We start from the raw sequence: 24,625 nt of genomic DNA, 5'->3' as shown, positions 1-24,625 counted from the left end.
CTACGCCCATGTGAAGGCTGCTGTTACAATTTTAATAAATGTATGAAAAAAAATCAGATTTGTCGACGCACCAAAATCTGAGTTTTCAACTCAAACGTGAAATCTGTACTATTATACGCCAGTGAAACCTGCTGTGTATCAGTGGAAAACACTCAACGGCTGCAGAGGTCATCATCAATATATGCCTGCGGTAAATAATTCATGTATGGTGGCTCCACAAGTGGAGCTCCATCGTCAACGTTATCAAGAGCCGAAAACGACAGAAATTCTGGAGCGAAAGTGGAGGTGGTTCGGCCACAATCGACGCAGGGGCGGGAACGACATCTGCAAACAAGCGTTAGATTGGAACCCAGCAGGACATTGCAGCCGGAGGCCGACCCAGAGGCTCATGACGGCACAGCTTCAGCAAAGAAATGAAGTAAGCAACAGAATTAGTCGCAGAATTTTTACCACAGAGCAGTATAGTGCTTATGGAACACTATGTCGAAACGAGGCTTTGTCTCAAATGGGGCGGAACGCCTAGAAGAACAAAATGATATAATTATCAAAATTTAGTGGCTTGGTGATAGAAATTTCATCTGTCTCAATTCTGTTTGTCTGTGATGATATTGTCCATACAACGAAACATATCCGATTCCGCTGGAATTTACTAGATCCCTTTTGTGACTTTAAGAGCAATCTGCGCCCATCTTATTTTAATTACCTAGAGTACATACGAAAGCATCCTGCACTTTTTACCGTCCCCATCAAATAAATAACAACAACCCTCCCACCAACAGTTTCGCACGTGTCGGATGTCTTGTTCAAGCGAGTAGACCATTAGAAAAGACTCTCGTATAACCGCCGCCGGCCGCCCGCCCAAACAAACCAGTGCCTATAAAATAGAATCTTCTATTTCTCGTTGCCGTTGCTGCTCATTTGTGCCAGAAAGGCGTCCGCGTTGCGGCGATGTGTCACTCCGATTTCATTTCGACGAATGTTGTTCATTTCAGCTGTAATTATAATATCAACTTGCATCCCGTCGTTGCCGTCGTTCGCCGTAGTACAAATGGGCACCGCGTTACAGCATCAGATCCAGTGTTGAAAATTTCATTTCATCATATCTAAATTCAATCGCCTACAGCTAATTTTGGAAGCTGAACCTGAGAATATGGTATATGAAAAACTTGTGCGGCTAGTCCAGTTCTGCTAGAAAGTCACGGAAAACCGATATTTTTCGAATATTTAAGGTAAGTGTCACGGACCACCTTTGAAAAATGCTAAATGATATTCACCGTGAATATCATTTGGCATTTTTCAAAGGAAGGCCGTGACATTTACGTTAAATATTCGAAAAATAGCAGTTTTTTCGTGACTTTCTAGCAGAACTGGTCTAGCTGCACAAGTCTTTCATATACCATATTCTCAGGTTCAGCCTCCAAAATGAGCTGTAGGTGATTGAATTTAGATATGACGAAATGAATTTTTCAGCACTGATCAGATCAGCTAGCAGCGCAGCAGCGCCAGCGTGGTCTGGTGACCTCGGCGTAGTGAGCGAGCAGATTCGCTGTCTGCCTGTTGGCGCTCCACGCTGGCACTGTCCGATGCCCGGTGCTGGCTGCATCATCGAAGGAGAGTGAAAGCAGATGTCTGTGCACGAATGGGAATTTGTTCTCGTTCAGCTATTCTGTTGTTAGAGCGATGGGCGCATTGTTGTAATTTGTACGTTTGATCTGCGATGACGTGAAAATAACGACGACAATTTGTTTAATTTGTGTACACAAATTAAGTTTAATGCGTTGACAAGACACAATTTAGAGCAGTTTCGCTGTGCTTCCTTATTTTGGATGAAGCGAGTATCAGGATTGTTTCTGCGTTACAGTCCTTCACTCACAAACTTATCTACAGCTGCTCTTATAAGTTTGTCAGTCAACTAAGGTTCCTTTCAAGTCCCTTCTTCGCTCCATTGATCCATTCAGTTTCCTAAGTTTTCCATGACGACATCATCATCATCATTTATTTGTTCAACATCATTAGGACAAGACATATAGTACGCCACAATACTCGGTTTATGGCTGCCGCTCTCCATCCTCGGTCGCGCCCAATGCTCGCCAAGTCACGTTCCACCTGGTCCGCCCATCGTGCTCTCTGCGCTCCACGCCTTCTTGTGCCAACCGGATCAGTTGCAAACACCAGCTTTGCAGGGTTGTTGTCCGGCATTCTTGCAACATGCCCTGCCCACACCGTATCCTTCCGGCTTTGGCCACATTCTGGATGCTGGGTTCGCCGTAAAGTGCAGCGATCTCGTGGTTCATCCTTCTCCGCCACACACCGTTCTCCTGCACACCGCCGAAGATCGTTTTTAGCACGCGTCGCTCGAAAACTCCGAGTGCTTGTAGGTCCTCCTCGAGCATGGTCCATGTCTCGTGCCCGTGTAGAGGATCACCGGTCTTATTAGCGTATTGTACATGGTGCATTTAGTGCGTGGGTGAATCTTTTTCGACCGCAGTTTCTTCTGGAGCCCGTAGTAGGCCCGACTTCCGCTGATGATGCGCCTCCGAATTTCACGGCTCACTTTGTTGTCAGCCGTCAGTAAGGATCCGAGGTAGACGAATTCCTCCACCACCTCGAAAGTATCCCCGTCTATCGTAACATTACTACCCAGACGGATCCGGTCATGTTCGGTTCCGCCTACCAGCATGTACTTTGTTTTTGAGGCATTCACCACCAGTCCGACCTTTGCTGTTTCGCGTTCCAGGCGGGTGTACAACTCTGCCACCGTTCCAAATGTTCTAACGATAATGTCCATGTCGTCCGCAAAGCACACAAATTGACCGGATTTTGTGAAAATCGTTCGCCGGCTGTTGAGCCCTGCTCGTCGCATCACACGTTCCAGAGCGATGTTGAAGAGTAGGCATGAGAGTCCGTCACCTTGTCTCAGTCTTGAACTGGATAGTTCACCCGCGACCCTTACGCAGTTTTGCACACCGTCCATCGTTGCTTTAATCAGTCTACTCAGCTTCCCGGGAAAGCCGTTTACTGTCGTATGCCGCTTAAACCCTCAAGAGGATACCTTAAATGAAGGTCCGTTTTGGGACCCTGGGGTCCATTGGACCCCAACATATATTCTCGCGTATCTCGTGATCCTTACTTTTTGAAAGGGTGATGTTTTCAGCAAAGATGTTAGGAAAGTCAAGGCCTATCTAGTGATGAACAATTTAGTTCGGGAAGTTTCCGCTAGGTGGTGCTAGTGAGCATTGAAAAATGCCCCCAATCTACAGGATATAACATACCTAAACAAGCGGACAAGGACGAGACGTACCGAAACAATAGGGTAAATCGCACTGCTGTAGACGAGTAGACATATATGTCCAGCGGGTCAATAGGGGTCATTCAAATATTACGTAACGCAAAGGAGTGGGAGGTGGTCTAGCGCTGTGTTACGTTTCATTCAAAATTTTCCATGCAAAAGTTGTTACACGGAGAAGGGAGGAGCGCTTAAGTTGTCAAATTTTGCGTTTCGTAATATTTGAATAAACCCAAGAGGAATCAGAGACAAACAGACGTAACACTATTAAAATTTAAATCTCATATATCTCAGGATCCTGATTACTTATATAGTTGATGTCTTCGGCAAAGTTGTTTAGTTGGTCAAGAACTTATAGAATATGGACCGTTTGATTCGATATTCCACCACTAGGCAGTGCTAGATAGCATGCAAATTTTTGATTTCATAATATCTCAGGATCCTGATTTCTTAGAAAAAGTGTGTCTTAGTTGTTGGGTAGGTCAAAAATGTTCAGTTGATGAGCCATTTGATACGAACTCTCCTATTGGGAGACGCTGGTGCGGGCTGCTTATTATTTATAGAGATGGTGTCTACAGCTGTTATTTGGCAGGACATGGACCTACCGAATATAGACACTATAGAATCTACAGACTTGGGGAGAAATAGTTGAATTACGCAATTTTAGAGTGTTTTATAGTGAATTTAGTGTGTACTAATAGAAAATGACGTCACATAACCCACAGTCGTTATCGTTCCGTAAATCTCGTTTGGCTAAACGAATTGACAGATCGCTTGATTAGGGGCCATCCATAAATGGCGTAGCATTTTTTTGACGATTTTAAACGTTCATTTGAAATGGCGACACAAGTGGCAACATCGTGGTGGCGCTGCTATCCCAATGTTCCCACGCTGTTGTCGGTGGTGAATATAAAACTTATGTACACTGCAAATTTTGTTTGCTGGTATTCAGCAAATTTTGCTGATTTTTTTTGTGCTGATTTCATTCAGCAATATGAATTTACTGAATATCAGCAAGTATTTTTCAACTTGCTGAACCATCCTGCAATTTTGACAGTTGATCAGCAACGTTGTGCTGAAGTTCAGCAAAAATTTTGCTGAAATTCAGCAATTAATTTTGCTGATTTTTTTTGTGCTGGAAGCGTTTCGAAAAATTTGGTGTGTAGGTATGCGTACTCACCACTAATTGTAGCAACTTGCCGCATAGGTGACGCTAGTGTTGTCAACGCTAAAAAATTGAATCCTTGCACAGCTTTCGAGACAATTTTCTATAGGCTTGGATGTCTGTTCTCTGTGATACAAAATATATTTTCATGATAAATCGAATAAAATGGAATGTAAATTTCAACGTTTTTCTTCCCGTAACCGGGAGGAACTCCTGGAGAGAAATTCCTGGAGGAATCCCGTGAGGAGTTCCTGGAGGAATCCTGGAAGAAATTCCTAGAGGAATCTCGAGAGCAACTCCTAGAGGAATCACGGGAGAAATTTCAGGAGAATCCCGGGAGAAATTCCTAAAAGAATCCCGAGAGGAATTCCTGGAGGAATGCCAGGAAGAATTCTTGGAGGAATCCCGGGAGAAATTCGTTGAGAAATACCGGTAAGAATTCCTGGAGAAATCCCAGGAGGAATTCCTGAAGCAACCCCCGGAGGAATTCCTGAAGAAATCCCAGGAGGAATTTCAAGTGGATTTCCTAGAAAAACTCATGCAGGAAACCCGGGAGGAAATTCTGGAGAAAACCCGGGAGCAATTCGGAGACAAATTCCTGAAGAAATTCTGGGAGGAATTCGTGGAGGAATCTCGGAAAGCATTTGTGGAAGAATCCTTTTACGAATTCCTAGTTGAATCCCTGGTGGAATTCCTGAAGTAGTTTTGGGAGTCATTTCCGGAGGGCTTTAAAGTGGATTTCCCAGATGAAATCGTAGAGGAACCTCGGTAGCAATTACTGAAAGAATCCCTGTATTAATTTCTGGAAGAATCCTGGTAGGAGTTTCTTCAGAAATTTTGGGAGGAATTCCTGGAGGTATCCGGGTGAGTCAATTCTGAAGTAAATTATCCACCAAATTGGAAGTATTGGTATTGTGAACAGAATGTAATTATATTGTTTTATTCTCAAGATATTCACTTCAAAAGAAGCGTACTTATTTGAGAACGCTTGCCACTCGGTAATCTAGGATGCTGGGCATATACCTACGAACTAATTAGCGCCATTTTGCAGAAAAACTTTTTCATTACCAAATAATCCTTGATGTATTGAACACTTTTGCCGAAGACACAAACTTTCTATACATTCCGAATCTCAAGATATTCAAGCTAAATTTATCTTTCAATCCATAATTTGAATAAACAATAGCGCCACCTACTGGGCTAATTCCAATTCAATTTGTTCGTCACAAGATTGCCCTTGGTCTATTGAACAATTTTGTCGAAGACAGCATTATTCTAGGAAGTGACGATCACAAGATACAATCATTCGTGTCGTGGGGTCCAATGGACCCCAGGGGACCAAAATCGCCCGGTTCAACTTTGACATAAAAAATAATCTATAGTACGCCATGAAATATTTGTTATTTTTGCACAAATAACTCATCGCGGTGTAGTTTGAAGGTACTGTGAAAACGGGACCGATGCACGGTGGGACGAATGGCCAAAAACGTGAACTTTTTTCAGTAGCGTCTTTGAATGTAATTTTATCGACATGGTGTCTTCGAATGAAAATTTTATAAAAATAGGGCGCATCCAATGGCGTTTAGCTTTAGTTCGCAACTTTGCCACAGGCAGCGCTGTAAAATCCAACTTTTTTGTTTGACGTTTTTTCAATATGGTTTCTTCGGCAAAGTTGTAGATATGCTCAATACAAATATCTTTGCCGAAGACGCCAACCCTGTATCTCTTCGTTGTTTCAAGATACAGACGTATTTTATGAATGACCCCCCAAAAATCGTTTTATGCATATATTTCGGAAACGCGCAGTTTTAGAAAGTTACAATGTTCTACAAAGTTATGTAAAATGTCAAAATAAACAACTTTGTAGAAGTGAATAGGGTTCTAAAATGTCAATAGGGTTAGTTATGGCTATTTTTGAGTTAAATAGCCGTTTTTCATGGCTCAATATCTATCTTGGATGCAAACGGATGCAAACCGTACCCCACTAGGTTCAATATGTATTACTATTAGTTGAATATCCTGATGTTTTCGGTTGTATCCTCGAGTATCCTTAGCAGGGGTTCTTAATCTTACTAGAGCCTATTTTTGACGCTAAAACAAAAATATCAGTTTTTGTATGTCATTTAGAACCCCATTATCTTCTGCGAAGGGATAAATCTAAACTATTCGCATAATTGTATGAATTATTGCGCCCACAAAAGCAAATTATTATTGAATTACTATCACATTACATTGGTGAGCTAACTTGGATACATGTGACCGACTGGTTTAGCTCACTTCTATGCAGTGTTTTCAAAATAATATGATAATAATTCGATAATAATTGGTTTTTGTAAGCGCAATAATGCATACAATTATGCGAATAGTTTATATTTATCACTTCACAGAAGATAATGGGGTTCTAAATGACATACAAAAGCGGATATTATTGTTTAAGCATAAAAAATGGGCTCTAGTAAGATTAAGAACCCCTGCTAAGGATACTCGAGGATACAGCCGAAAACATCAGGATATTCAACTAATAGTAACACATATTGAGCATAGTGGGGTTTGGTTTGCATCCGTTTGCATCCAAGATAATTATTGAGCCAAGAAAAACGGCTATTTTTTACTCAAAAATAGCCATAACTAACCCTATTGACATTTTAGAACCCTATTCACTTCTACAAAGTTGTTTATTTTGACATTTTACATAACTTTGTAGAACATTGTAACTTTCTAAAACTGCGCGTTTCCGAAATATATGCATAAAACGATTTTTGGGGGGTCATTCATAAAATACGTCTGTATCTTGAAACAACGAAGAGATACAGGGTTGGCGTCTTCGGCAAAGATATTTGTATTGAGCATATCTACAACTTTGCCGAAGAAACCATATTGAAAAAACGTCAAACAAAAAAGTTGGATTTTACAGCGCTGCCTGTGGCAAAGTTGCGAACTAAAGCTAAACGCCATTGGATGCGCCCTATTTTTATAAAATTTTCATTCGAAGACACCATGTCGATAAAATTACATTCAAAGACGCTACTGAAAAAAGTTCACGTTTTTGGCCATTCGTCCCACCGTGCGATGTGTCAATCCAAACTTTTTTGCGACCACTTCAAAGTGGCTCTGGGGTCCAATGGACCCCAGGTATCCATTAGAGGGTTAAAGTCGATGAACAGGTGATGCTTTGGGACCTGGTATTCACGGCATTTCTGGAGGATTTGCCGTACGGGAAAGATCTGGTCCGTTGTCGACCGACCGTCGATGAAGCCGGCTTGATAACTTCCCACGAACTCATTCGTTTTAGGTGACAGACGACGGAAGATGATCTGGGATAGCACTTTGTAGGCAGCATTCAAAATAGTGATCGCCCTGAAGGTCTCACATTTCAAATGGTTGCCTTTCTTGTGAATGGGGCAGATTACCCCTTCCTTCCACTCCTCCGGTAGTTGTTCGGTTTCCCAGATCCTGACTATCAGCCGATGCAGACAGGTGGCCAACTTTTCTGGGCCCATCTTGATGAGTTCAGCTGTGATAGCATCCTTACCAGCTGCTTTGTTGGTTTTGTGTGGCTTCGTGGTCGTGCGGCTAGTGTCACCAAGCATTTAGTCGCATCATGCTAGGAGCGCGGGTTCGATTCCCGCCGCAGCTGTCAGGAAAAGTTTTCGGCTGTGCCACTGGGCGTTGCATGCTAGTCCGTTGTCTAGTGTCGTGCTTCCTTCAAAGAGCGAATAGCTCACTGGAAGTACTAAACGTGTTCGTGTCTTTTGAGCTGATGAATGGCATCCTTAACTTCCCTCAGCGTGGGAGTTGGTTCATTTCCGTCCTCCGCTTCAAGGAACTCTTCGGGATTTCTACAGGGACATTTTCGACAATCCATTAGAGATTCATCCCGGGATCCCTTCATTTGTGGAGCCTTATGGCCGTGCGGCTAGCGTCACGAAGCGTGTAATCGTACCATGCTATGGGGTGAGGGTTCGATTCCCGCTCCGGGCGATGAAACTTTTCCCAAGAAATGTTTCTTCCTCGTATCCACTGTCGCTCGTAATATGTGTGGTGTCCGTTGTCTAGTGTTAAGTTTCGTTCAGTCTGTACAGCCTTTGGCTGAAGACGTATCTTTTTTTCCCTCTGAGGATTCCCTTAGATTTTTTACCAGATTTAGTAGCGGAATTCTTTCGCAGATCATTCTCCAAACTGTATCTGAAATTCCTTCAGGATCAAGGATGGCAGAAAATCACTTCAAGCGATAAATGATACAGGATGAGAATAATCCAAGATAGCCTTGTTCTTGCAGTAGCATGATGCCGACGCCTCACACCGTGCTCGTATCACAGAACAATTAAAGCATCTGATGCACGCTTCATCGCGTGATGACCCGTTATCGGATCATGTTACAAGTCATGATAAATTTTATTCATCACATTGTTTGCCACTTATGCACCCGTAAGCCGCATTCATGATTCGAAATGACACGTTCATAAGCATATCTGGAAGTTAAATCAATAAGAATGCTCAAAAAGTGAATGAAATCACTAATTTATCATTTCGACTTCATGATAACGATCGCATCGCGCCCGCACATGCCGAGCGAATCATTCTTCTCGGACCGAAGTTCGTTATGATGCTTGACGACAAAATGTTATCGTTGTTGCTATGATCGCGCGATGCCGTTCGACCGCGACACATTCGAAATCTGATCATGATCACTAGATTTCCATCCTTGTTCAGGATTCTTCCTGAATTTTCTCCAGAGATTTTTTCCTTCTCCCGGGCTTCCTTCATTGTTTCCCTGCGATTTCTTCATTGTTCTCTCCTTGGCTTCATCTCGAAATTCATTCAGGTGATCTTTCTCAATGCCTCTTGAGATCCCTTCATCGATTTCTCCCGGGATTTTTCTTTCAGGTATTCCCACCAAAATTTGTTTAGGAATTCTATTGGGATTCCTCCAGGATCCTTTCAGGGATTTCATCAGAAATGTCCAGTGATTCATTCATTAATGCTGCCCGGCTTTCCTTTAAAGATTCATCCCAGTATTCCTCTTGGGATTCCTTTCCGGATTCTTTTAGTTATTTCAACAGTAATCGTTTCAGGGATTCTTTTACATATTTCATCAGGGATTTTTTAGAGACTCCTCCTGGAATTCCTCTCGGGATTCCTTTTGGCATTTCTCCTAGGATTTTCACTAGAATTTCTTCGTTGATTCCTCTGGGCATTTCTGCCAGATTCTTTTACGGATTTTCCTGCGACTGTATCAAGGATTACTCCAGGATTCGTCTTAGTTTTTTTTTTCTCAGGATTACGTAAGAGATTCCAAGGGCTCAGCGGCGTAGTCAGCTTTTTCTGTTTTCTTTTCCACTCTCCTAAACAAACATGAGAAAAATCGGGATGAAACCAGGCGCGAATGGCCTCTCTTTCCAATCCATCCTTCACTTTATCGTGTTTATTCAGGAGAGTAAGCAAGGAATAAGAAAAGGCTGGCTACGCCGTTGCCAGAGAATTCCTTCCATAATTCCTCCAGTGATATCTCCCTAATTTCGTCGTTTATTTTACGTGGTTTCTTTTGGACGCCGTCCACGAATTACGTAACGCATTAGGAGGATGGGGAGGGGAGTATGACCGAGCATTCAGATATTTTTTCTGAGGTTCCTTTATTGATTTCTCGTAGGATTCATTTGCAGATTTCTCCCGGGCTTTCATTAGAAATTTCTCCAGAGTTTCCGTGAAGAATTTCTCCAGGGATTCATTCTGGGATCTCTCCCCGGATGTCTATCAGGATTTCTCTCAAGATTTCTTCAGCGATTCCTTTAGAGGTTTTCCCGGGGTTATTACATTATTTTTTCTTGATATTCCTCCAGAGATTCCTTCGGGTATTTCTCTTGAGATTCCTTCAGAACTTCTTCTAGGATTCTTTCAGAGATCTCTGTCGGGATTGTTTCTTGGATTCCTCTAGGATATTTAAAAATACTTTTATGCAATTCAGTATCATAATTTCAATTTTATATATCTCATTTTGGTATCATAATGGCCAACTTTTCTGAACTGATTCATAATGCAACTGAAATGAGTTGCAAGCCTCGTTGGATAAATGTACAACTCGTGCTGAAAAAATCAACTTTTTGCAACTCGTTACATAAATAACTATTTTTGAGCTTTATTCATATAACACTCCCAGATTGTTTTAGGATTTCCTTCAGGATACTCTGCCGAGATTCCGTTAGGAATTTCTCCTTCATTGACTCCTTCCGGCATTTATTTTAAAAATTTCTCCAGGAATAATTTCAAGATTCCTTCATGAAGAATTCTCGGGAATTCTTCAATATTTGTCCCATGTTCATAGGGACTCCCATACAACATAGAACAGACATAGGTATAACGGCAGTATATTGAAGATTGTTTTGGGACTACATCAAAAACTTCCAGTTTTTATATGAAGATGCAGATTGTGAGGTGAGAAACTTTGGGCGTTGACGAGTTAAATATACATACACACCTAGAAAATATCATGTAATTTTAAATGTCCTGAACCTGACATATACGAGCATCTCCAAAAACACAAATTTAGAGGTTGAAACATGTAAATTTACGTCTTTCAAGACCCCAAAATAAAACTTATTTTTTCTTAGCGTCTAGCAATCGCTAAAACCGATTTGACAGATAAAACAAAGAAAAGTAAAATAATGCCATGCATGGATTCGAACACCGGATCTCCTGATCGTGAGCCACATCTCTTACCTCTCGGCTATTTCACCGAGTTAGAAGATGGTTGATGGACGTGATACTGCTTCTACTTTTCTGGTGAAACGGATTTGTTGACATCTAACGCAACCAACCAGCAGTTACATGATGCGCGTAAAATTGAGTCCAAATTATGATTCAGTCTTGAAAATATTTACGTTCTTTGGTGATTCCGTTTCGTGCAAATTTCAGAATTTCTAAGTGTGTACCTAGTTCAAACATGGGTCTCCAGTTAGCTTAGTGGTTAAGGCTGGTTAACGGGAATCGAACCCGTGGTCTCCAGATTGGCGATCCATAGCCTTAACCACTAGGCTAACTGAAGACCCCTGTTTGAACTATGTACATTTAACTCGTCAATGCCCAAAGTTTCTAACATCACAATCTGAATCTTCATATAAAAACTGGAATTTTTTGGTATAGTCCCAAAACAATCTTCAATATACTGTCTTTATATGGGAATCCCTATCTACAAGGGACAATTATTGAAGAAATCCCGAGAATTCTTCATGAAGGAATCATGAAAGTATCTCTGGAGAAATTATTAAAATAAATGCTGGAAGGAGTCAATGAAGGAGAAATCCCTAACAGAATCTCGGCAGAGTCTCCTGAAGGAATCCCTAAAACAATATAGGAGTGTTCTTGCCTCACAATATACGAATTCATGCAACGGCCGCCAAAGAAAGCACTTTATTTAATAACTGTAGAAGTGCTCAAAGGACACTAAGTCGAAGAGAAGCAGGCCGCGTTCCAGGTAATGTAGAACCATGAAGAAGTACAAGATAGTTATTTTATTTATTTTATTTTATTTTATTTTATTGATGCACAAGGGGGTCATAGGTCCAAGTCTCCAATGCAAGTCCGAGAACTCGCATTGTCCATAATACACCTTTGAATTTGGGAGTAGGCATAGCAACCTCTTTAGCTCTGCGGCTTTTAAGTTTTGCGTGGCCTTAAGGATTGGGAAAGGTGGGAAATCGATGTGGTGTATTGAGCTGTAAGAGAATGTGTTGTTAGTTAAATGGTCAAAGTAATTTACCTTTGGGTCGCTTGTTTGGGGTAAGCGTTTTGAACATACTGGTTTTGCTGGGTTGCTCTTTTCTATTTTCGTTCGATCGTGTTGTTTTTTGTGGTGGGTAGTTGTAATTAAATTTTGGTTATGTTCTTGGAGTGCTGCTTCATCCTCATCGCCATCTCCATCGAAAGACGATAAGCCTATGTCATTTGCTGTCTGCGGTTTCTAGCAAATCGTCTTCGTAATCCAACTTCACCATCTCCTGCTACAACCGCTTCGTCGCTTTCTTAAATTCAGCTCTATCATTACCAATGTCCTTCCAATTCCAACGAACATCCGTCCATATCCACCTCTTGTCTACCGCTGGATTTCCATATGAAATAAGGTCTTTCAACTTTTTTCCCGGGATTTTGTAGATTAGTGCTTTATGCATGCTTCCTTTCCTGACACTTCGGAGCACGTCTTAGACATGGCTGAGTACAAACAATATTCATCTCCAGCGATATTTTTTTACCAGCATCGCACCACCGTCGTGCTGCATTACATCCATTTTTCACTGCTATCCCTGCTTACTGCTATCACTCATGATACTCAGATACATGAAAATATAAAATAAATATTAGTAGCGCTTTTGGTGATACTTTCACGACGGCCATTCAGAATGGTTCAACGGATCCAGATGCGAAGATCATCCCTGCTGACGAGCAGCGTTCACCAAACTCAGTTGAAGATGAAACTTAAAATATACGAATACGAAGAGCAACAAATAGACGAACGTGAATATTCAAAAAAAAAAAAAAAAAGAATGATCTTTCATCCGATCTTCAAGTGATCCTCACAAGCAACATCTTTCGTTCAGGCACTTTTGAATGTCCGTATGCAACTTGTTCTCACAAGAAATCTGCCTCGACCAAGTTGACAGAAGGCGCCCATACCCCTTTCTGAACCGAAGGGCAGGGAAGAAGTACAAGATAGTTTAAACTAAATACGATAAAACAAGTTCTATGAATTGAAAGTCCCTTAGGAAGACAAACTCAAATAAGTTGCATTATGAAAAAATCATTGCATAATTTTTTTTTTGTAATTGCGTTGCGTTTTCCCCTACTTTTCACTCGCGGTTATAACGTTAAAACGGCCTACTTTTCTTCCTTAAACCAAAAGTGCCGAAAAGTACTACTTTTCGGCACTCTTAAGAGTGTCGAAAAGTAGCACTTTTCGGCACCTTTGCCAGCACCCACTTTTCGATAACTTTTGAGGCTACCGTAGACACAGCTGCTACTTCTACATCCTCTGATGAGCTCGAATCCGAATCAAGACTATCCAGATTCAGATTAGGACTGCAGAACAGTCGTAGAAGCAGCAGCTGAAGCTTCTTTTGCTCCTGCCATGGTGCGGTTGCGGTATGACGACGACGAGAGCTTGCAAATTTCTGACACCTACCCTATCATAGCCTACCTGATCAAACAAAAGCACCACGCTGACGCGCATAAATGCTGCCACGTGGTTCGACTTGAAAGTACGTGTAGCAAGATTATACCAAGGATTATACTGAATGGGTATTTTTTGCAATTACAAAAAACTTTGTAACTATTATGCAATTCAGTATCATAATTTCTATTTTATGTAACTCATTTTAGTATCATAATGGCCAATTTTTCCGACCTGGTTCATTATGCAACTGAAATGAGTTGCATAATAAAAAACTAGTTGCATAATGTTCATAATGTAACTCATTTGGGCTGCATTATGAACATTATGCAACTCAAATGAGTTGTATAATGAAAAAAAATCATTGCATAAAATTTTGTATGGAACTCGTTGCAAAACTCGATTTTTCAGCACTCTTCGTATGTACAACTCGTGCTGAAAAAATCAACTTTTTGCAACTCGTTACATAAATAACTATTCTGGCATCACTTTTTCGATCGCACAAAATTAGCATACATCCAGGCGATCAACCACCATCGGAAAATGAGTGCTCTCCCTGAAAATCCACCGGAACAGGCCACGCATGCGCCCCTTGATGGCACCACAGCCGCCGGTGGTGGCCGTCGATCGAGCTTAGGCCCAGAACGGTGCGTACGCGACGTTCCCGTGTCAGTTTTTCGTAACTCGTCTCTCTTTTCGGAGCTCTCGGAAAAGCCGCGTGTGTGTGGATCGGTGTGCGGAAAATCGTGGCTGCCTTCATCATCATCACAGTCCAACCACACAGCAGGGACCAACCTTTTTCATCTGATTTTGGTCTTGGCCTACCGAGTGGTTCGGTCTCGGTGGTTACTTAATATCGGTATGATTCCTTCGTTCCGGTGGCGAAAATTGGACTTTGTTGGATAATTTCGTCAAGTGTGTGTGATTTTCCTTTGATTGGGAAATGGGAATGGATTTTTTGGAGGTTAATCGTACGTGTGGGCTCTCGCCAATGGCCACCCGTGGGACGATTTTAATGGTGCGAAACCGTGGCACCGTGTGAAAAGTGAAAAGCGAGACAAAGTCACTTGCGAGGTTGATTGTGAAAATTGAAAAATGCGAAGAATGACGGAAAGGCGGACTAATGTGCATGAAAATTGGGTCCTTTTCGGATTCTAAACTCTCCAATGGGGAGATCGAGAAGAAAAGAAGAAATAAAATAAGCGATAGTGGGTTAAAAATATTTTCCCTCTTTGAACCTCCCCCATCTCGCCGTCCCCGAGAAGAAGAGAATTGATGGGGGGGCGAAGAAGACAAAGTAAAAGAATGCTGAGTGAATGGCGGAAAACTCGATCAAGAAGAGTGGCAGCAAAGGAAGAGAGATCCAATGCGTGTGTGTGAGCGTGAGTGCCTCTCTCCCGCGCGTATTAGTGGGAGCCGAAGAAAATCAACCACCCGCTCTCGAATGAGTGGCGCGCGAAAATTGCGTGAAAAATACGTGTGAAAATCGTACAATTCATACACTTTGTAATCTGATATGCACGTCGACAAGTCGCTTCATCGCCGTTGTCAGCGTCGGTCAGCGCGGTGTCATCGTTCGTTTTTCGTGCTTAATTGCATGCGAAGCACATAAAAAGGCGGGATTCTTCGACGCAAGGAGATCGGCCCGTAAATTTGCCACGCAGTTCAAGATCAGTGAAAATTGTGCAAACGCAATTGTGCATCAAATTCCTAGAAAATTTCACGGAACTTTGCTCCGCATACCACATGCCTTACAAAATCGAAATGATCACGTAGGCTAGCGGACAAGAAGACAGCAACGACTACCAGGATTAGGAAGAACCCGAAGAAACAACAACTGTGAAATACATGGCTTGCTCTGTTTTCGAGAGGAATGCAATTTGTTCTCCTAATCCTCGCCTATTTGGACCGGATTTGTTTACTTTAACGTGATTGTATGTGTGCTTTTCTGTGGATTATCATGAATACCTCACTAGATTTTGTTCCCTTTTCACCCATTTCTTTCCGATTGTGTGGTGCAGAGTGATGTAAAGGAAAATCGGGAAAATCGGAAAACAAACAGAGAAGAAAAAGGCCGCCACACGCAGCTACAGAAGAACACAGCGGCGACCCAATAATTTGTGGGAAGAGTGCGCTTGCGGCAAATGATTAAAAGGTTTTGAGAACGGGGCGACACTGACTGGTTGGTGGAAATTCTGTCAGCCACGCGGAATTTGAAAGGTGCGTCGTAAAGTGGTTGAGAGGAATAAATAGAATTTATACTACTCTGCTGGCCGCCGGTGCGAAGCGGCCACGGTTTTTGGCGAGAGCGCGTGTGTGGTTTAACATTGCAATATGTTTAATTTTGGTGGTGTCATAATGGCGAAACCGGAATCGGCGGAATCTGAAGCAACATTGAAAATGGATAAAATTTATTGGAGAGACATTCTTACTCATAATAAACTCTGGGATCTTTGCTCCATTCCTGGGTACACACAATGGAATGAAAAAATGTTTTTCTTCTGGTTGGCATAATGACTTTGCTCCTACTTTTAGTTCTAAACGAATATTTCTTTGACTGTGAGTATTCGTTAGTGCATGGTAAAACTCCAACTCATAAGCCCCGGGCCCCCACATTTTAGGGGCCCCCACAAATACCTTTTTTGGTTATTACACATCAACTTTATAGCTCAAATGATGTTTAAAACAAAGAAAACTTTTTATGCTCATCGCCAAGGGGCCTTCGCATCCGCTCGAGCCCCGGGCCCCCACAATCCTTAATCCGGGCCTGAGTAATGGACTAGCGTCTAATTTCTGCAAGATATTTATTGGGCACTCACCCATTACTGCAGCAGTTTTATGACCAATAATTCATCCTTTGTGTGAGACTAATTGCAGTAGAAGGCTGTGTATTCCTTCTAATGACGTATTTTAATTCCATATGATGATCGCCACAGTATTGACAATTGGGTTCTTTAGCGGTATCCAGTCCAGATTGTTTCATAATCGGATTCTCCGCCCAAAAAGTAGTCGAAATCCAAAATTTCATAATTTTTTGAGTCTGGGAACTATATATGAAATGCATTTAAAGTTTGTATGGGAAAATTTTTTTGTTCGGGTCGAACTGTCATTTTAACGATTGAACTGTCATTATATCCACGAAAATTAAAACTGTTTTGTTAATTTAAACATCAAAACAAAGGTATTGAAATCCAATAAAATCACGTTAAAATAAAAAAAAAAGCACTTTCGATTAGGTTATTGAAAATAGCAATATTTTATTCACTAAACAACCCAATTAAAAGGGTCATATCCTAGATAAACATTAAAAAGCATTAAACATCTTTGAAGATAGTATGCTTTTCACGCTGCACTTATGTCAATTTTAAAGAAAAAAAATTTCTTTCTAATACAAAAGAAGCTAAAACAGAATGTAAGAAGACTGTTCCGTCTGTTCAGCAGGGTGCTCCACCCTACTCGAAACGAAAGATTGTTTTGTTTTATGATTTATGTAACTATACTCTTGTTGGAAGTAAGCACGACGTTTTTTGGGGATGATCATCAACATCAACTTCTTTTCCCGATTAGCCTAGCTAGATAGCTGTGTAGTGTCTCAAAAAGTGGCTGGTTCAAATGGCTAAGATTACCACTATGGATCACCTGTTCCAAAGGTAGGAGCTCACTAGTCAAGTAGCTCCTAATTCATGGTATTATGCGGCTTTGTGCTTGTGCCTACACGGTAAAAATACTGCACGCGCGATTCAAGGGATAAATCCTTCAACTATTCAACATCCCAATCAACATGATCAGAAATGCTTTTCCTTTAAATTCATAAATCTGTCAGTGTTGATTTTAGAACCAAACTAAACCCAGCTGGAGAAATCAACTGAAAATCACTTCGATTCGCACTAATGTACAAAGCGCTGGGAAATTTTAAATCGATGTTCGCAACATTGATGTTTTTGTTTCGATTAATCGATTTTTTGAATCGATGTTGAAGCCCCACAAAATCGACCGAATCGATTTTTTACATTCGATTTTACTTTCGATTCAAAAATGTTAAATTACCATTTTTTCTTCAGAATGCATTGTCTTAACGTTATAATATATTATATAATATATATATTATCAATTTTCGACATAGAGTCGTAAAATCATTGACGTAGCTAAGGTTTTTTTTTCGTAAACTATATGAGTATGAACATTTCCTCAAGGATTTATTCCATAGCTTGCTGCAGTGATTCCATCTTGAATTCCTCTAGAATCCCTTTAAGAATTCATCTAAGGATTCCACCTGACATTTATTCGGGAATTTGCCCTGGATATTGTTCAAGTGCTGTTTTCGAGATTTCCTTCAGAAGTTACTCCAGAGATTTTTAAGGTATTTCTGCAGATATATTCCTTGCAGCATTCCACTGGAGATTGCTCCAATAATGCCATTACTTATTGCATTTCTGCATGAATGTCTTCCAGAAATTGTTTCAGAAAATTTTACTAAATTTTCAAAAATTTAGCCAGAAATTTCTTTGAAAAATTACTGCAGACATGGATTTCTTCACATCTTTATTCAGGGATTCCTACAGATATTCGCTAAGAAAGCTGTCGTGAGGTTCCCTAAGGAATTCCTCATGGGATTGCTTCCGGGATTCATCTTAGGGTTTCTTCACAAATTTCTCCAAGATTCCTCCAGGGATTCACCTGGGAATTTCTTCTGTGATTCTTTCGGGAACAACTTCCAGGAAAATGCCTCTGAGAACTCTTCTTGGGATTCCTTCAGGAATTCCTCCTGGAATTCTTCCAGAAACTCCTCCAGGAATGGATCTAAGACTTTTTCCAGGAACTGTTTAGAGATTTGGGAATTCTTCTTGGGATTGTTTTCAAGCTTTCTCCTGGGGTTTCTTCAGGAATTGCTCCAAAAGTTACTCTGCGTACTCTTTTTCCTTCCAGATTTCCTCTTGAATTTCAGCGATTTCTTCAGTATTTCCTCTTGGAATTCTTTCAGAAATTTCTCCTAGATTTCCCTTAGAAATTGATCCTTGGATTTCTTCAGGAATCCTTCCTGGGATTCCTCAAAGAATTCCTAAAGGGATTCCTCTAAAAATTCCTCCAGGATTCCTCTGGGAATTTCTTTGCAATTGGGAGGACTGGTGAACTAATATGCATTGCCACTTACTTGCCATGAACTCAATATATTTAAACAAAACTTTGTGCCGACATCAACAGTGCACAGACTTAGGAAAAATACTAACTCATGATTACGGATCAAATCTGTGTGGTCGGCACCGGCACAAAAATACAGGAAAATTTAATTATAATGTAACAAAATTAATGAAAAATTGGGTCGAAACTTGAAGTGACGAATTTTGCTCGCTAAAACTGCATTGTTTCCATACCACACACATTCACAAAATCTGCTCGTACACTATTCTAGATGCGAAATGGCTATATTTTTTGGTTCGCCAAGGTTACTTAAACCTAGCGAGATTGCCATACAAAAAAATTGCAACTTAAACGATTTTGTGGACCCAGGAGCAGATTTTTTGCATGTGTAACTCTTGCACATTATATGAGTGGTATGGAAATTATGCATTTATGAGTAAGTCTTACACATTTTAGTACTGAGTGGTTTTACTGTGTGCAGTTTTTGTTGAGTAAATATATGAAAGATGAGTTTTAACTAATAGATACATATACTGCGTTTTTCAAAGAAAAACAAGGAACAAGCTCACCAATTATCAATCATTCACTCGAGCCCTCGTATACCTATCGCTAAAAACGATACGATCGTGGTACACTAATTTCCGACACTCGCAGGCAGAGCAAGGAACAACATAATACTCTGTTATACAAAACGGTTCGCTTTAGTAGAATTAGTCACGAGCTGACCAAATGGCATTCATTAGATGAAGAATCCTCATATGACCATCGTTACATCTTTTTTGAACACTTGAATGTTATTTCGCAAATTTTGCGTTTTCAGGCATCCCCGGTCAACCAACTGGGATCTCTTTACTGATTTGGTTGCAGTCAAATTTCACGGATACTCATCATCCATTGATACTCCAAGTGTTTAGATGATACCGTTGATACTACAACATTCTTCATCGTGGAAGCTGTTGAAGAAGCTTGTCCTCTACGGTCTGCGAAAGCCACAAGGGGAACCCCTTAAGGACAGACTTGTTAGAATCCCAAAATGGCCGCCACAATGGCCGACTTTGGCACCTACTCACGATTTGGGAAGCACAAATCTCTTCGTAAACAAAACCAGCGCACCTGAGCTTCTTATTTTAAGCTTATTACAAGTGAGCAAGAACAGAATAATAAAATGCACTGTTGTTTGAGGCTTGCTTCTTGAGATTTGTGCGTCTAAAATTCTGCTGCACCGGTGAAGCGGGATTTCAAGACGTTTGTCCTTAATGAAACTTTGATCTGGTCAAGCTCTGGAAACAATGTACAAATAGTTGGAAATGACGACGTTCGGATGGATCGGAGGCTATCAGGTCGACTCACAATGCCTAACAGAAAGCTCTTCGTTCTGCAGAACGATCCGGCTGGAAAAACCTTTGTACAAATGCATCCAGTTTGAGTGAAGTTAGTCAATTTATCAAAATCCTTGCGAAATTTTTAAATCTCGCAAATCTACATCTTCGGATGAATCTGATGTTTTTTTTTGTAGTTATAATTAAAGTGCAAAGTAATTTACGATTCTTTATCTGTATGATAAAAATTTAATGCATTTTAAATCTACACACTTATCTGATGTTCATCAATTTTGTTACTTTTTTGATGAATTTATGATTACGCTTCAGAAAATTCAAACACATTATTTATTTGGCCTTCAAAATACAAATTTTTCTCAAAAAAACGGTCAAAAATATGAGACCGCGAAATTGTCGCGAAATTCTCCATGGTAGCCCGCAAAATTTGAGAAATTTTGCCGCGAATTTCCATTGTCCCTAGTGATGTTCATTGTTCATCTGGCCAACATACCTCTACATATGAACCGACATGCCTACCCATGTGCCTACCAATCTGGTAAGTCCACTGTAACTCTTTTAAACAAAGTTGTTTACGATATCGAGAAAGAACTTATGGTGTTTTCTTAGATATCGAGAAAACCTTTGACTACGTGACTTTCGAGACCATATTGGAAGCCGCATGAAGTCATGGTATATCTCCAATGATTTCCAGTTGGATTCACTAAATGCTCGTAAACCGACACCTTTTCTCGACATTGCGTCACGCAACGTTTAGGAAATTGAGTGTTTGAGGATGCCCCCAAGGGGGAGTCTTGTCGCCGCTGTTATGGAATCTCGTAGCAGATACGCTATTTAGGCAACTCAATAATAGCGGTTTTCCTACTTATGTTTTTGCCTACGACTAACTAACATCGTTAATCGGTATGTGAACCAGCACCCTTTTCGACATGATGCAAAGTGCTCTTCAGGTAGTTGAGGATTGGTGTCGCCAATATGGCCTATCGATTAATCCAAGTAAAACTACATCTATTCTTCTTTTCACGGAAATACGAAACCGTAATGGCGTTCAACCTTTGTATCTCTTTGTTTCTGAAATCGACGTGATTGAACTGGTAAAGCACGTTGGAGTTACACTGAAGTTTTTTTACGACGGTAATGGTACCGCGTAAAAAAAGCACGTAAAAACCGCGCTATTTCCAAAAACGTCGTAAAAAAAGTCAAGCCACGTTAGATGTAATCCAGACTATTTTGCGCGTGTTTTTGAAAAAAAAATCGTTTTTTTACAACGGGTTTTGAAGTAACGCGATTTTTTTACGACGTTTTTTGAAATAACGCGTTTTTTTACGCGGTACCGCGTAAAAAAACCACGTAAAAAAACGCGTAAAAAATCCGCGTAAGAAAAACTTCAGTGTATTCTTGATTCCAAGCTTTCCTGGACACCTCACATTGAGTTTCGATTCAAGAAAGGCCTTTGGGCAACCTTTGGGCAATGTATTTGGTTCAACTTTGGGTCTAAAGTCCAAGTAATCATATTGTTTTTTTGACCAATATTGTCCTATGGATGTATTGTTTGGTGGAAATAGGGCGAAGCGAGAACGATCCCATCAAAATTAGGTCATCTCCAAAGAATGTGCTTAACGGCGATGTCTAGAGCGTTCTCTTCAACTCCTACGGCAGCTCTCGAAGTTCTCTTTGACGTTGCCCCATAACACATTCATCTAAAACAAGAAGCACTTTCTTGCACTTACCGCTTATCAGTACTCGGTTTACTAGAGGAAACTCATGTGAACCGCAGATCAACACATACCTTGTTTCCACTTTTGGTGGATTAGGACAAAGATGTCGTTGCTCCAAGTGATCTTACAATTGCTTGTATTTTTTCATATAGGACATTTCCACGAAATTCACATTCCGGGAGGAGTGGACATCTGGTTATCTGGAGAGAAGTATTTCAGACGGCATCGTATGTTACACTGATAGCTCCCTTCTCGAAGGCCGAGCAGATGCCAAGGCTGTATCAGTCTTACTCACTTGGTAGATACTGCACCGTTTTTTAGGTCGAAATCTTTGCTCTCATGTGCGGAGTGCAATTAGCACTTCAGCAGCACGAAATGGGCAAAGTAATATATTTCTGTTCAGAAAGCCAGGCTTCTATTAAAGCACTTGCTTCGGCCAACTCCAGTTCGAAAATAGTTATCGCTTGTCGAACTCAAATCGAGGAGCTGAATTCAGCGAACGCTGTTCATCCTCTATTGGTACCTGGCCATATGGCCATTGCTGGAAAAGAATGGGCTGATAATTTAGCTCGCACTGGAGCATCGCATGACTTCATTGCATTGAGCCAGCTATTCCGGTATCAAAGTATTGGATAAAGTTTCGAATTGACTCCTGAGCTGCCACTAAGAACAAACAATATTGGAATCTTTTAGAGTTATGTTGTTGTGGTACTTGTTCAGTTAACAGTTCTGATAATAATGCCCTCTAGATAAGCAAGGCCTACTCAGTTATTTACAAAACTACCACATCTCCTTTTGTGTAAGAAGTAATTAACTTTCAGTTGACTTTAAATGCATTTAGAGCTCCTTTCAACGTATACTGTAAAATTTATCCGGACACATCTCTAGAATTTTTTTTTATTGTGTGACCACCGTAAAGTTCATACCCGTAAACTACCCTTCACTAATTTTGAAAGAATTTCAACTTGAAACACCTCCTTCTTGAAGATATGATCATTCCAAAGGCTTTCTTTCGACTTAGAAAATTTCTACCAGGGATCGGTCAAGAAATCCATCGATCGATTCTTTCTGAACACTAATCAGGCCTAATTCGTATTAGATTTCCAATAATTATCCGAAAGTTAAGCAAATCATTATTACCTTGCCATCATATTTTGATCCGCTGCTTCGATATCGCCATCCTATGAGAGGAGATCTTATTGCCAGCTCCGGCCGGAATTCCATCCGCCGCTCTGGCGTCTCCCTTCTCTGAGGCGAGACATTATTGCCAGCCCCGACCGGAATTCCATCCGCCGCTTTGGCGTCTCCCTCCTTTGAGGCGAGACATTATTGCCTGCTCCGGTAGGATTTTCATCCACCGCTAAGGCATCTCCCTCTTTCGAGGCGAGATTTTCCGAATTCCCTCAAAGTCTAATCCGATCAGATGCTATCCGTCGGAAAGTCAGACTGTTCATATTTACCTTCAACTGTTGGCTCAATTTATCTTAAATTCTGTAGACTGCTTCAGCAAACCTTGCACCAACTGCTTGCTTCAGATCTTCAGTTCTGAAGTGTGGAGGACTCCATGTTTCAATTTGGCTCACACCGACCATCTTTCGAACAATAATTATTCTTCATTCGTTGCTGCCACCAGGAATTTATTCCGCTTCTGAAATTCTTCGTAATGCTTCTCGTCGCCAATGTGGTACTTGTTCAGTTGACAGTTCTGATAATAATGCCCTCTAGATAAGCAAGGCCTACTCAGTTATTTACAAAACTACCACAGTCGTCAAACAAAGCTGTATTCTACTGAACTATGTATCTCCTCTCCAGGAGTGGCGAAGTAATCCTAACTAATCTGTCTAAGCAGAATAGCAACATGCTGGTTAAAGCATTAATTGGTCACTGCCGACTCAGCTGTCACATGGCGAATACTCATCAAGCTGATTCATTTGTACTTATGTGATATCTGTGAACCCGATTAAAGAAATTAGTATTCCATCCTTTATTGTTTTCCTACTCCTTGAGGTAGATGATAAATAAGGCTTGTACTCATGGTGATGGGAAAAAATTCCCAAATGGAGAAGAACGTGTTTCTGGAGCCAACCTACTGATACCTGATAGCCTTTTACGAATATTTAATGCCACAATCATTAACTGCGATCTTCCTGTATATCGCGTGCAGTGTACGCAGAATGTGGCACCGCAAGCGAAAAATAGGCAACAAAGAAGGCGCGGCAACAACGCTTTGTTTTTTCGTTAGCAGATAATAACAAAGATCACTCCCGAGTTTGTTCACAACAAAAACGGTAGGAATATTTGTCTCGATCTATTCACATCGTGATTTTCGCATTGTTTTAGAACTGAAACTCAAATTTGAGGATTGCAAGAGTCTTAATTTGTCCAAATGCTTCTTAATTCGAAATTAAAGTAGAAAAGCTGGAATATCGGCACACGCACAGCAAGCGATGTTTGTTTTATTGCTCTCATCGCCTGACAAACGTTTGTTGCGGAGCGCCTTTGTTAGCAACATGCACCGCTTAGGACAAAGCGTTTGTTTTTCTGCGTGTTCCGTTTTTCGTACCCTGATCGCGTGAAAGGCACTAAGAATTCCACTGTTGGGGAAATCAAGCCACTGCGTCCAATTATCTGAACTTTTGTGGCATGAGATATTCCAAGGTCCAAGTCAAGGTCAGGGTCCTTTACGAAAAGTTTTCTGGACTAACCAGGAATCGAACTTATCACCCTCAGCATGGTCATGATGAATACTAGTGCGCTTACCGCATCGGCTATATAAGCCCCTTAAAAGTTTCTACCACATAAAAAAAATGAATTTCTTTA

The 24,625-nt window shown here is 40.9% G+C and overlaps 1 protein-coding gene across 6 annotated transcripts in view; it reads left to right on the top strand.

The window, feature by feature from the left end:
• The first annotated feature begins 14,222 nt into the window (after positions 1-14,222).
• Positions 14,223-24,625, top strand: part of LOC109428059 (uncharacterized) — a 51,299-nt gene continuing 40,896 nt past the window's right edge. For 3 of the 6 annotated variants that reach the window (XM_062842454.1, XM_062842450.1, XM_062842448.1), the window contains exon 1: positions 14,224-14,470. The gene's annotated coding sequence lies outside the window, so the exon portion shown is untranslated. Of the gene's footprint in view, positions 14,471-15,632; positions 15,832-24,625 lie in introns of all 6 variants that reach the window. The other 3 variants (XM_062842453.1, XM_062842449.1, XM_062842451.1) reach the window with 3 other exon arrangements.

The sequence above is a fragment of the Aedes albopictus genome, chromosome 3 (assembly GCF_035046485.1).
Source record: "Aedes albopictus strain Foshan chromosome 3, AalbF5, whole genome shotgun sequence".
NCBI classification, from domain to species: domain Eukaryota; kingdom Metazoa; phylum Arthropoda; class Insecta; order Diptera; family Culicidae; genus Aedes; species Aedes albopictus.
Note: the sequence above shows the minus strand (reverse complement) of the source record. Positions and strands in the feature narration are given on the sequence as shown.